This window comes from Lithobates pipiens, unplaced genomic scaffold (genome assembly GCF_037356315.1).
Source record: "Lithobates pipiens isolate NorthernLeopardFrog02 unplaced genomic scaffold, aLitPip1_a1.2 Scaffold_28, whole genome shotgun sequence".
Taxonomy (NCBI): domain Eukaryota; kingdom Metazoa; phylum Chordata; class Amphibia; order Anura; family Ranidae; genus Lithobates; species Lithobates pipiens.
Window position 1 is genome coordinate 31,152,015 of NW_027507789.1, and position 12,707 is coordinate 31,164,721.

General features: G+C 43.7%; 1 protein-coding gene across 1 annotated transcript in view; it reads left to right on the forward strand.

The window, feature by feature from the left end:
* The first annotated feature begins 478 nt into the window (after positions 1 to 478).
* The window catches only part of LOC143935275 (CMP-N-acetylneuraminate-beta-galactosamide-alpha-2,3-sialyltransferase 2-like), an 84,614-nt gene continuing 72,385 nt past the window's right edge, over positions 479 to 12,707 (forward strand). The window contains exon 1 of the mRNA XM_077459019.1: positions 479 to 632. The gene's annotated coding sequence lies outside the window, so the exon portion shown is untranslated. The remainder of the gene's footprint in view (positions 633 to 12,707) is intronic.

Consider the following 12,707-nt stretch of genomic DNA (forward strand, 5'->3'; position numbering starts at 1 on the left):
CAAGAGCATGCTGCCATGTTGTGGCTGCTTTCTAAAGAAAAGGAGCATCAGACTTTGTATGAAACAAATCCAAATATCCGTGTGCATAATTCTGAACAGAACGTTTAGTGTGGTTTTAACTTTTTTTTTTTCTTTATCCCAAAAGACGATTTTCACAAAAAAAAATTTTTTTATACATATATATATATATATATATATATATATATATAAATATATTTTTATTTTCTTGTTACCGTAAACAGATCCAGTTCTCTTTTTTTGTTTTTCCTGTTATCGGTAACATGTAGTGCTTTGTATTTTTGTTTCAGGATATTTTCGGTTGTGTGTGTCCCATCGATAAGTGAGCTATGGGTGAGGTCAGCAGATGGACAGGAATATAACCGTGCCAAGAGGACCAGCTCCAACACTGAGTATAGTGGCTGTATGGAGCGAGTTCATTAACCTCCACAGTCCAGTTAGAAAAACATCTCCTGCTAACTGCACTGATGTTTCCTGTCTGGGTGTGGGGGAGGTTCTAAAAAGGATGTAAGCCGCGTTCAGCATACAGTCTATAAGTAAGCTGCTGCCTTCTACTTATTCTGCTGACGAGACAGAATTTCCAGATCGATTTTAGAGGTTTCGGAACCCAAAAGGTAATGTCATCAATGGGGAGGGACTGACTAGAACCAGAATTGGCAATATTTTGGATAAACGGTCCACCGAAAAGTGATGCTTTTCCATTTTTGATTGAGGTTGGACCTTGATTCACCTGTCATATTATTATATATCAAAAGATAGATCTCTGCACTCAGGGTACCTTGGTCTTCCTACCTGCAGCAGACCTCATGACAAAGGCTTGCTCTCCCTTTTTGGATTTCTTATTTATACTATAGAAAGTGTATGGAGTGAGACCTCGGCTGCAGCAGGAGGAGAATGACTGAGTCATGGGGAGCAAAACCAGGAATCGGGACACAAAGCTGCCCCCCAGGGGGGTATCTAAGATATATATAAAGGCGTTTCAGCATCTACTAAAAACTGAAATTTTAGTTTTGCATGGATCTGCCATTTCAAATAATTTCCAGGTATACTTTGATAAAATTTAATTTGTAAACCAGTAATTCACAGCACTTCTATTTGTTCCATTAACAGAATTCTATATTTCAAATGAAATCGGCTAAATATTTGCTGTGTTTTTATGATGACTTTCAGATTAAGTTTTCTATTGTTGAATTGAAAATGGATTGCCTGCAAATATCACTTTTCTTTTTGTTTCAATCAGATTATTTACAGTATGTGGCAATCTGTTTTCTTTTAAGACTCTTTAAAGATTCAAATCACGTTATCATTTAAAAAAAATAGAATTTCATTGTAATTCTCCCTCTTTGATTCAATCATGGAATGGGTGTCAGGACACAGATCATCAGCATCCCAATGACTTTAATTGAGCAGTTCCCAGGCTTTTTTTTTTTTTTTTACCTGCTTTGCATTATATTGCGGTTTTTAGGGTGCGGCATGTCCTATTGAGGTGCATTTGAGCTGCCGGTAAAACGTGGCCTTGCTTTGCTGCAGTGAAAAAATGCAACAGTGGTTGTAAAGTCTTAAGGTTTTTTGCCTTTATGCCCCGCTGTCTGTGTTAATGGTCGCAGCAGCGGGACTCGTGAGCGAGCATACATGGGTTCCCGCATGGAAAGCGGGTGGGAGAACCCAATGAAGAGGGGGGGCTTGGAGCACCGGCGGGGGACCCTAGAATAAGAGGATCGGGGCTGCTCTGTGCAAAAGTATTGCACAGGGCCAGTAAGTATAGGCATGTTTGTTATTTTTCTTAAAAAAAAAAATTGTGGGTTTACAAACCATTTTACTCTCTCTCCTTGGGAGACCCTGGTTATATCAGGAGCAGCTGCAGCCAAGATCCTTGTAAAATTGCAGCTGGAAATGGGCTTTCTGTCAAGCGATCTGAGCAACTCGACAGCTGCCCGAGCCCTTTTACAGGACTCGATAGGGGCTCCTCCCCTTCCTGCCGCTGCCATATCTGGGTTCTCCCATTTTACCAGTGAGCCTGAGCCTGCCATACTCTGTTGGGCTGGCTGCAGACAGAGGACATGGAGGAATATCCACCCACCTCCTTGTGATGAATGAAGCCGGAAGCGACTAGAATTAATGGCCAGTGAAGCAGTCCATCAATGATCTTGGCTTGATTGGCTGCTTTGGAGGGCAGGGAAAGGGTTGAGGGGTATAATAGACCTCAGATGTCTCCACAAAGAGGACCTGTCACTGCCCCAGCAGTCACAAGGGTGACTCAACTGATCACAGATTGGGGTAAAGGGCCAATCACAGTGACCCTTTACCATGTGATCACCTGTGTCCAATGACAGCTGATCACAATGTAAACACAAGCCGGTTATCTGCATTCCTTTGGAGAAGAGAGCCAATAACCAGCTTGTGTTAAAGGGAAATCTACACTGACAATCAGGGCACTGATTATCAGTGCATTCTCAATAGTGCCCACCAGTGCTGCTAATCAGTGCCCATCAGTGCCTCCTCATCAGTGTCACCTATCAGTGCCCATCAGTGTCGCCTATCAGTTCCCATCAGTGCAGCCTCATCAGTGTCGCCTATCAGTGCCCATCAGTTCCACCTATCAATGCCACCTATTGGTGCCCATCAGTTCCACCTATCAGTGCCCATCAGTGCAGCCTCATCACCGCACATCAGTGAAGGAGAAAAATTACCTGTTTGCAAAATTTTATACCAAACTATGAAAATGCTTTTGTTTTTTTTTTTAATTTGTCTTTTTTCGTTTTTCAAAAAATAAAAAAACCCAGTGGTCATTAAATACCACCAAATTAAAGCTCTATTTGTGTGGAAAAAAAATGCTAAATATTTCATATGTGCACATACAGTGTGGCATGCCCGCGCAATTGTTATTCAAAGTGCGACAGCGCTGAAAGCTGAAAATGTATCTGGACAGGAAGGGGGTCAAAGTTCCCTGTAGGCAAGTGGCTAAAACAGCTAAAGACCGGCAACCTGGAAGAACCCAGGAAACTCGCAGGTGTCAAACCACTGGATCCAAGTCAAATATGTGCGCCTTGAGAGCCGGTTCACACAGGGGTGACTTGCCCGACGACTTAGCCGCCTGACAAGTCACGTCCCATTCTGTACTATGGAACCGTTCTAATACGAGCGACTCAAATCGCTCCGACTTGGAAAAAAGTTCCTGTACTACTTTTGGGGCGACTTCAAGCGACTTGCATTGACTTCTATACAGAAGTCATTTTGCAAGCCACCGCTGAAGTCCTGTGCTGAGGTCGCCTGAGACAGTCGCGCTGCAAGTCGTGGGGCCCCAGTGTGAACCGAGTCTTAGTTCTGCTTTATTAGGACAGGCAGCTTTGAGCTATTGCTATGGTAAGAGGGATTTTGCTGACCTGCGTTTGCTGTGCATTGCAAACACATGTCAAATGCAAAAATAAATGCCAGTTCACACGAGCCATAACTTAAATAGTTAGGTTGAAAAAAGACACAAGTCCATCTAGTTCAACCATAAAAAATAATAATAATGATAAAATAAAAAATATAAACTGTAATTTGTTTTTTAAGATGAGACTAAAATTAGCTAAATTTCGCCATACATTTCTCCAGCACTCTGTTTTAGGAGCTAAAGTCGATTTGAAAAACGAATCAACCTATGAGGACCATGACAAATCACAGCCACATCATGCCATATTTACTAAATGGATTCATATTATTTTACCATAGCAGATTCATTTCTTTTTTTTTTAAAAAAAAGGTCAATATGAGTTGATGCATAAAAAATCCCCTTAGTGCCTAATCAGAATCCTTATTTCATGTTTTAGTTTTGAACGGCATGACAGTTGGAAGATGGTGGGTTACGGTGGTCAACTAAAAAAAAATTTGCAGCACATTTTTCATGCATCAGCCACAGAGATAGAAAAACACGTATGAAGCATTTTGAAAAACGGTGAACACGTATAAAATATCATGAGAAGCAGTAATTCCTTGAAGTTTAATATCTGGAATATTTCCAGGACAGGCTATCAAAGCTTGGGACTGTCCCTGGAAATGGGTAACAGTCGGCCATTATGCAGAATTTGATTTTGCGGGTTTCTGATGTCTAGGTAGTTCTAAAATGAGTAATGTCTACACCGTGCAGTTTCATGGTAGCTGGGGAAAATTGTAATCCTAATTCGGTTATTTTTCTTGGCTGGGAGAGAGCAAGATGGGGATAGTAAATGTTCATGTGTAGGAGCTTTTCCAGAAACAATTTGCTTGACGAAGGGCAGCCATCTGTACTGTTTATCTTTAATGCAGCCGTTCCCACCCCTCTATGGAAACTCCCATTAGAAAATGCTCTTGTTGCATTACTCTGTACAAAGCATGATTATTCTTCACATAGTCATTCAGTGTAATGATTCATAATTCCCCAACTGTCCCTGATTTGGAGGGACTGTCCCTGATTTGGAGCAATGTCCCTCTGTCCCTCATTCCTCATTTGTCCCTCATTTTGGTCTGATCTATATAATTGTATATAAAATGCACTTTTTATCTATCAAAACGTGTTTTCCAGCGCTAAACCTTTCATCTGATTTCTAAATTGCATTTGTAAATTCCAAAAGCCAATATAAAGGAATAGAAGTGGTAAAAAAGCACTTGTGGGTTTAACCAATCTTGTTTTTTTTTTTTGTACAATTCTCCTTTAAGGGGGAGTGGCAAGGGGTGTGTCCTATGCAATACATGTGCCGCTAGGTGTCCCTCATTCCCATCTCAAAAAGTTGGGAGGTATGATGATTCTTCCATTGAAGTATTGTATCTTTCAGAAATCATTTGTGCTAAAATTGTTTGTTATGATCAGATTGTTGTGGTGTGTTACACCACACACATTTGGGTTCATTGCATTACTCCAGTCAAAAAAGTAAAAAATCTCCATTAAAAAATGAAATAATAAACCTGTTTTTGGTGAAATATTCAGCTTCAGTCCAGAGATGTTCTTATTACTTATTTTCTGCCACTAGATGTCTTCAATTTAGTCACCAGCATATTTTAACCTGATCCATCTGAGCCCAGGTTGTCCTGGACGAAGCCCACCTTGTTACTGGACAGTGAAAGGAGAAGTAACACAATGATGACCCCCATCTATTTGTCACTCTGCTCTCTCCTACAAACAGGGTGCACTCTGGATGTGGCTATATATTACTAGCAAAAAGGTATGGGGTAAAGAAATGAACTCGGCAATAAAACAGGGTAATAAAACAACTCCACATAAATCAATATGTCCGTGTAAGGAGAACAATATGTGTCCTTGGAAGGCCACCAGTACAAAAGTTATAAGAGACTCTGGAGCATAGGATAGCAAAGAACCGTGCCCTCTAAGTGCAGCAAGCAAATAATTTAATGGTTAAAAGTAAGCATAGAGACACTCACAAACTAGCATGGGTATATAGTATCTGTGTTCATCCACGCTTTCCCAGGGTGATGCCTGGCATCACTGGCTGATGATGGTGATCAGTTGTCCGGCCACAATCTGGATGCACTGTTGGCACACAGCTCTTCCGGATAGCTGGAGCGAGGATCGGCGGGGTGCTCAGTGACGATGTAACTGCCGGGTACAGGGTCAGTGGGCCGTGTTTCGCGTTCGGAGTATGCATGCTCCTTCTTCAGGCTCCTTCCTCAGGCACCATCATCAGTCAGTGATGCCAGGCATCACCCCGGGACAGTGCAGATGAACACAGATACTATATACCCATGCTGGAAAACATTGCTCGTTTGTGAGTGTCTCTATGCTTACTTTTAAGGCTGCTTTCACGCTGAGGCACTATAGTGCTAAAAATGGCGCCTGTAAAGCGCCTCACCTCACACTCCAATGTGAAACCCAGAGTGCTTTCACACTGGAGCGGTGCGCTGGCAGGACTCTAAAAAAAGTGTTCCAGTGTATACACCACTTAGGAGAAGACTCAGTGAGAGTGCTGAGGCTGTGCGGGAAGTGCTGTGTCTGGCAGCCTGCGACTCTCTCATGGTAGGGCCGACCCTGGACTCGGGGCTAGCCCCAGATTCGGGGCTCCAGCCTCAATAGCCACCCTTTGACAACGCCACTGCCTAGAGGTAAGCCTATAATAAGGCTTACCTGTGGGTCCTGGAAATATCTTCTAAACCTGCACAGTTTAGGAGATGTTTACCATATATGATTGCGCCAATGTCATCGGCACTAAAGAAAGGGTGCGATTGTGCCGTTTCTAAAGGGTCCATACTGTGACCGGTGGCTCCCGCGCACATGAGCGGATGTGACATCACGTGACTCCAGCCAGTCACAGAGCCAGAGTCCACGGACCCGGAAGGAAGAGGGGTGACGATGGATGTGGCCACCAGCTGGGACAACAGGGACATCGCGAGCTTTGTTTGCAGGTAAGTGCAACATAATGGGCTAGATTGCGATGCATATTAGCCCATCATGCTTTTACTTTGCAGGGGAAAAAAGGGGAAGTAAAACCCATCAGGGCTTACTTCTTCTTTAACAAGTGCCTATCACAGGTCCAGCGTATCGTATAAGCCCCCGCAGCACTGAAATATTACTGCTGGGGGGCCCAAGGACTGTAGCTTTAAACTAATAGTGCAACCACCAGCACAAGGGGATCTCCTCACTCAATGAAAATACCAACCCTTCTGCTGATTTGATGAAAAAAAAAAAAACAACGAAAAACTTAGACTTTAAAATTTAAAGGAAAAGTACAGCTAAAACCTTTTTGGCTGTACTTCTCCTGTGGATCACAGGAGTGCAGTTCGTTCTGCACTCCTGTGAGCACTTTCAAGCCGACAGGGAGCTGAAGCCCCCTGCCAGCTGAGGTTACAGAGGTCCAGGCTTGGGAACGATCATGAACATATGATCGGGATCTGCCCACATGCCTGCATCAGCACCCGGCTCAGCCTCTCAGCGAGCCGATTAGAGGCTAAGCCGACCGCTCCCGCCCCCTCCATAGCCTAACGCTCTAGTGAGCATGGGGAGGGGCTGTACAATATAAGTGAAAGTAAAAAGAGTATGGGAATTCTTGTAAAAAAATAAATAAAATAGAAGTATGGGAATTCTTTTTGGAATCATACTTACCTAAATGGATGCAGCATCAGTCCGATAATACATCTGACCCCTGCCGACACGAACACTGAGGACCGAGCGATCAAAGACCACCGTTTGCTCAGTTCTCAGAGCTCCCTGAGCAGAGAGCTGGTGACTGCCAGCTCCCTTTACACCACCATATGGCATGTGCACAGATCTGCTGAAGGGCTCTGCTGTACAGTGTATTTCCTGAGTGTGCGCAAAGACGGTTTTGTGAGTACCATACTAACCAGCTTTGTGCAGCAAAATCCCCCAGATGTACAGGGAAGCCCGCAGAGCTGCCACAGGGCTGTCAGGACACGAAGCCCTGCGGGACATCTGTGGGTGGGGTTGGGGTAGCCGCTTTGAAGCACAATAAGTATTTTAAAAAAAAATCCAATTTGGGGGGCGTGGAATGCAAGAGAAGTGTTATTTACATTCCACAGACCACCAGTTAGCACTTGAGCTGGTAACCTGTCACTGTTTACATGATTGCCCCAGGGCGTCAGTGTAATCTCTCAGGTGTACATTTCTTGTGCCTCCCTCCTTCTCTTTCTCTTTCTTTCGACCACATTTTAATATAGGCATAGCTCCCAACTGTCTCTGATTTCGAGCAATGTAGATCTGTCACTCATTCCTCCTCATTTGTCCCTCATTTTGGTCTGATCTATATAGTTGTATATAAAATGCACTTTTTATCTATCATAACGTGTTTTCCAGCCCTAAACCTTTTATCTGATTTCTAAATTGGTGCATTTGTTAATTCCACAAGCCAATATAAAGGAATAGTAGTGGTTAAAAAAAAGCACTTGTGGGTTTAACCAATCTTGTTTTTTGTACAATTCTCCTTTAAGGGGTGTGTCCTATACCTGCATACTTTTGCTGATAGGTGTCCCTCATTCCCATCTCAAAAAGTTGGGAGGTATGGTATAGGTCAAAATGCACTTTATTTGGATAAACCAGATAGAGCCTGGGTTTACACATCTTTACTTTTGGACTCCTTCTGGCTCAGGCTGGGGATGTGGAAAACAGACTCCACCAGGGACACAAAAAAGATCTTTATGGTATAGTACGTTTTTATTTAAAAAGGTTTAAAAATGAAGCATAAGTTGCACTCACATGTGACTGTGCCAATCCCAGCACTAAGGTGCCTACAGCATGTGCGGATGGATATACCATGCTCGTATCGGCGTGCGATCCATGCCTCATTCTGGATACACTGGTTGGTAAGATGTCACGTATGAGACCCGCAAATGACGAATCCCCGCTCCATACGTAGAGTTGCCACCTCATCCCTTTAAACCCAAACGCATACCTCCCAACTTTTTGAGATGGGAATGAGGGACACCTATCAGTAAAAGTATGCAGGCATAAGACACACCCCTTTCCACACCCCTTTAAAGGAGAATTGCACAAAAAAAAAACAAGATTGGTTAAACCCACAAGCTCTTTTTTTACCACTACTATTCTTTTATATTGACTTTTGGAATTTACAAATGCAGCAATTTAGAAATAAGATGAAAGGTTTAGCGCTGGAAAACACTTTTTGATAGATAAAAAGTGCATTTTATATACATCTATATAGATCAGACCAAAATGAGGAGGAATGAGGGACATTTCTCGAAATCAGGGACAGTTTGGAGCTATGCGAACACCTTTAAAATACACAGGTTCTGAGGCTAATTAAATGCAGATAAGGCACCAAGTGAGTTTAATTACCACTTTAATCAGCCACAGAACCTGTGTAATTAATATGTGTTTCAGTTTAAAGGGATGAGGTGTGAACCATATCCATATGTGACATCTCTATAAGCCTGGTATAGCCATCCGCACATGCTGTAGGCCAGTGTTTCTCAACTCCATTCCTCAAGGCGCCACAACAGGTCATGTTTTCAGGATTTCCCTTATTTTGCACAGGTGATTTGATCAGCTTCACTGCCTTAGTAATTACCACAGACATTTCATCTAAGGGAAATCCTGAAAACCTGTCCTGTTGGGGCGCCTTGAGGACTGGAGTTGAGAAACACTGCTGTAGGCACCTTAGTTTACTTAAATCTCAGCTGATCCTTCATTGTATGTGATTATGTCAGGCAGCAAATTAAGGTGGTGTAGGTGGACTGGATGCATGGAGAAGAGGAAGCCTGCAGGAGTGAGAAATAAGGGCGTTGTGGGCCGCTGTACAGAAAATCTGACCAGATGTTCAGGGACCTTTCCTACACAACTTTAATGATTTTACTACAGTCACAGGTTCACTTTAAAGCATATTTTTACCTTGCTATGAGTTAACCATGTCATGCTATTTAGAGAGGCTGTGAAACATTTGTTTGCTGTCCTTGGGGGAAGTAGTAAGTATATTGCTAACCGAGCAGGAAGACGGTATTTAGTAGGCTACAATTAGAGTGTAAGAAACCGCTTAAGGGGCCAGCTAAGTGCTTGTGTACAGAGAAACAGCCATTAAATACATGGGGGGTTATTTACTAAAGGAAAATCCACTTTGCACTGAAAGTTGCACTTGGAAGTAAAGTCGCTGTAGATCCGAGGAGGACATGCAAGCAAAACAAAAAACAACATTTTAGCTTGCACATGACTGGATGATAAAAAAAATCAGCAGAGCTTCCCCTCATTTCAGATCTACCCCTTAGATTCAGAGCGACTGCACTTCCAAGTGCACTTGCAGTGCAAAGTGGATTTGCCTTTCATAAATAACCTCTATGGTGACTTTAACTTTTAGAAAAGTAACAGTTATTTTTATTTTATGCAAAAAAAAAAAAAAGATACAAATATTTGACACAAAAACTTTAGTGTGCATTGTTTGTCACTATTTTAGGTGGCACCCCATATTCTGGCGCATTTAATCACTTGCTTACTGGGCATTTATACCCCCTTTCCTGACAAACCCAATTTTCAGCTTTTAGTGCTAGTGCGCTTTCAATGACAATTGCGCAGTCATGCAACACTGTACTCATTTGAAATTTTTATCATTGTTTTGAGCCAGATATTTTTCTTTTAGTGGTATTTAAAGCGGTGTTCCGCCCCAAAGCAAAAAAAAAAAAGCCAGCAGCTACACATACTGCAGCTGCTGGCTTTTAACAATAGGACACTTACCTGTCCTGGAGTCCAGCAATGTGGGCACCGCAGCTGATGTTTCCATCGGCTGTCGGGTGCTGCCGCCGCCATTGTAGGTAACGGTACCCAGCAGTGTAGTCTTACGGCTTCACACTGGGAACCCTACGGCGCATGCATGAGGCCCCGCTCCTCTCTCCTACTGGCCTGGCGACAGGAAGAGGAGGAGGGAGTCCCGTGGTGATGTCACAGGCCGCGGCCCAGACTCCCGGAAGTGGGAACAGGATACCTTGTACACCGGAAGGGGAGAGGAGACAAATGAGCGAAAGTTCCACTTTTGGGTGGAACTCCGCTTTAACCACCACTGGGTTTTTTTTTTTTTTTTGCTAAACAAACAAAAAAGATGGAAATTGTTTTTTTAAAAAAAGTAATTTTTTTGGTCGTTTCTGTTGTAAAATTTTGCCAATAAGTAATCGTCATTTTTCTCCTTTACTGATGTGTGCTGATGAGTCTGCACTGATAGACGGCACTCATGAGGCACACTGATGGGCACTGATGGGTATTGATAGACGGCACTGATGAGGAGGCACTGATATTCTGCACTGATGGCACTAATAGGTGGCACTAATGGGCACTGAAAGGCTGCAGGCTGATGGGGTTGCACTGATTATCAGTGCCCCGATTATCTGTCTACATGTCCCCAGTCAAGATTGCCGGTTACAGCTGTGACAACACATGAGGAAAGGAGCCAGCAACTCAGTTTACATTGTGATCAGCTATAATTGGACACAGCTGATCACATGGTTTAAGGCCACTGTGATTGGCCCTTTACCATGATCAGTGATCGGCTGTGTCCAAAGGACAAAGCGATCACAGAGCATGCCGGATACATGAGAGGTGTGGTTTCGGGAGAGCAGCCATAGTCTCCTCCTCCCAGAATAACTAAGCCGCGCTTTAGCCGTCTTCCGGCTATAGCACAGTAAGGAATTGGTAACATAGCGCTCACCCCAGGAACGATCAGGACCATATGATCTAGATCCGCCTGCACTGGCAACCGGCTCAGCCTCTCAGCGAGTCGCTGAGAGCCTAAGCCGGCCGCTCCCACCCCTTCCACAGCCTAACGCTCCAGTGAGCATGGGCAAGGGCTGTACAAAATAAGTGAAAGTACACCAAACGTGCAGTTAAAAGAGAAGTATGGGAATTCTTTTTGGAATCCTACTTACCTAGGTGGATGCAGCATCCGTCCGATAATACATCTGACCCCTGCCGGCACGAACACTGAGGACCGAGCGATCAAAGACCACTGATTGCTCAGTTCTCAGAGCTCCCTGAGCAGAGAGCTGGTGACTGATAGCTCCCCTTGCACCACCATATGGCATGTGTACAGATTTGCTGAAGAGCTCTGCTGTACAGTGTATTTCCTGAGTGTGCGCAAAGACAGGGATGTTTTGTGAGTACCATGCTAACCAGCATTGCGCAGCTAAATCCCTCAGATGTACAGGGAAGCCCTCAGAGCTGCCAAAGGGCTGTCAGGACACGATGCCCATTTTGGGGGGGGGGGGGGGGGGGGCGTGGAATGCAAGAGAAGGATACGTTTTAGGGTAAATGTCCGCTTAATGAAGGCTGCAGGCTGATGGGGTTGCACTGATCACCAGTGCCCTGATTATCTGTGTACATGTCCCCTGTCAAGATTGCTGGTTACATTTGTGACAACACATGAGGAAAGGAGAGCCAGCAACTCCGTTTACATTGTGATCACCTGTAATTGGATACATCTGATCACATAGTTTAAGGCCACCGTGACTGGCCATTTACCATGATCAGTGATCGGCTGTGTCCAAAGGACAAAGCGATCACAGAGCGCGCCAGATGCAAATGCAGCAATTTAGAATTTGGATGAAAGGTTTAGCACTGGGAAACATGTTCTGAAAGATTAAAAGTGCATTTTATATACAACTATATAGATCAGATCAAAATGAGGAGGAAAGAGGGGCAGAGGGACATTGTGCCAAATCAGGGACAGTTGGGAGCTATGTATTTTATGCTTTGGTAAAGCTAAAGGAAGTTTTTTTTTTATTGAGACACACTATAGAAGGGATATGCTTTGTTCATATTTCATGTCTGAGGGTTACAACCTCTTTAAGTGCAGTGCCCTCCAGCAAATGTAATCCTCTGGCAATCTTCTTCAGGCCCTCGGCACAGGAACTGCTAATGTCCACACTGCGTTTCTTGTCTTAGTACATCTGTTTTCAATGGCAGCAGCCCCAAGTGAATTGTACATCTCCTTCAAAAGGAAAGAACACACTGCTCAGGCTTTCCTGCACATTTATCACCTACTCAGCCACCTTATGGATTCCTTCTAGGATTAGGCTGGGGCATGATACATATTTGAATCAGTTGAATCTCCTTGCCCTATGCTCCAGAAACTTCTTTCAGAGGCAGGTGAGAGTAATCAAACTCAGCTCAGGAAACCTTGAACAGACCCATGCGATTATTCACTGCTACGCTCACTATAGTGGAGCTAAAAACACAATTTTCTTATTCGTTATTCATTAATTCATTATTC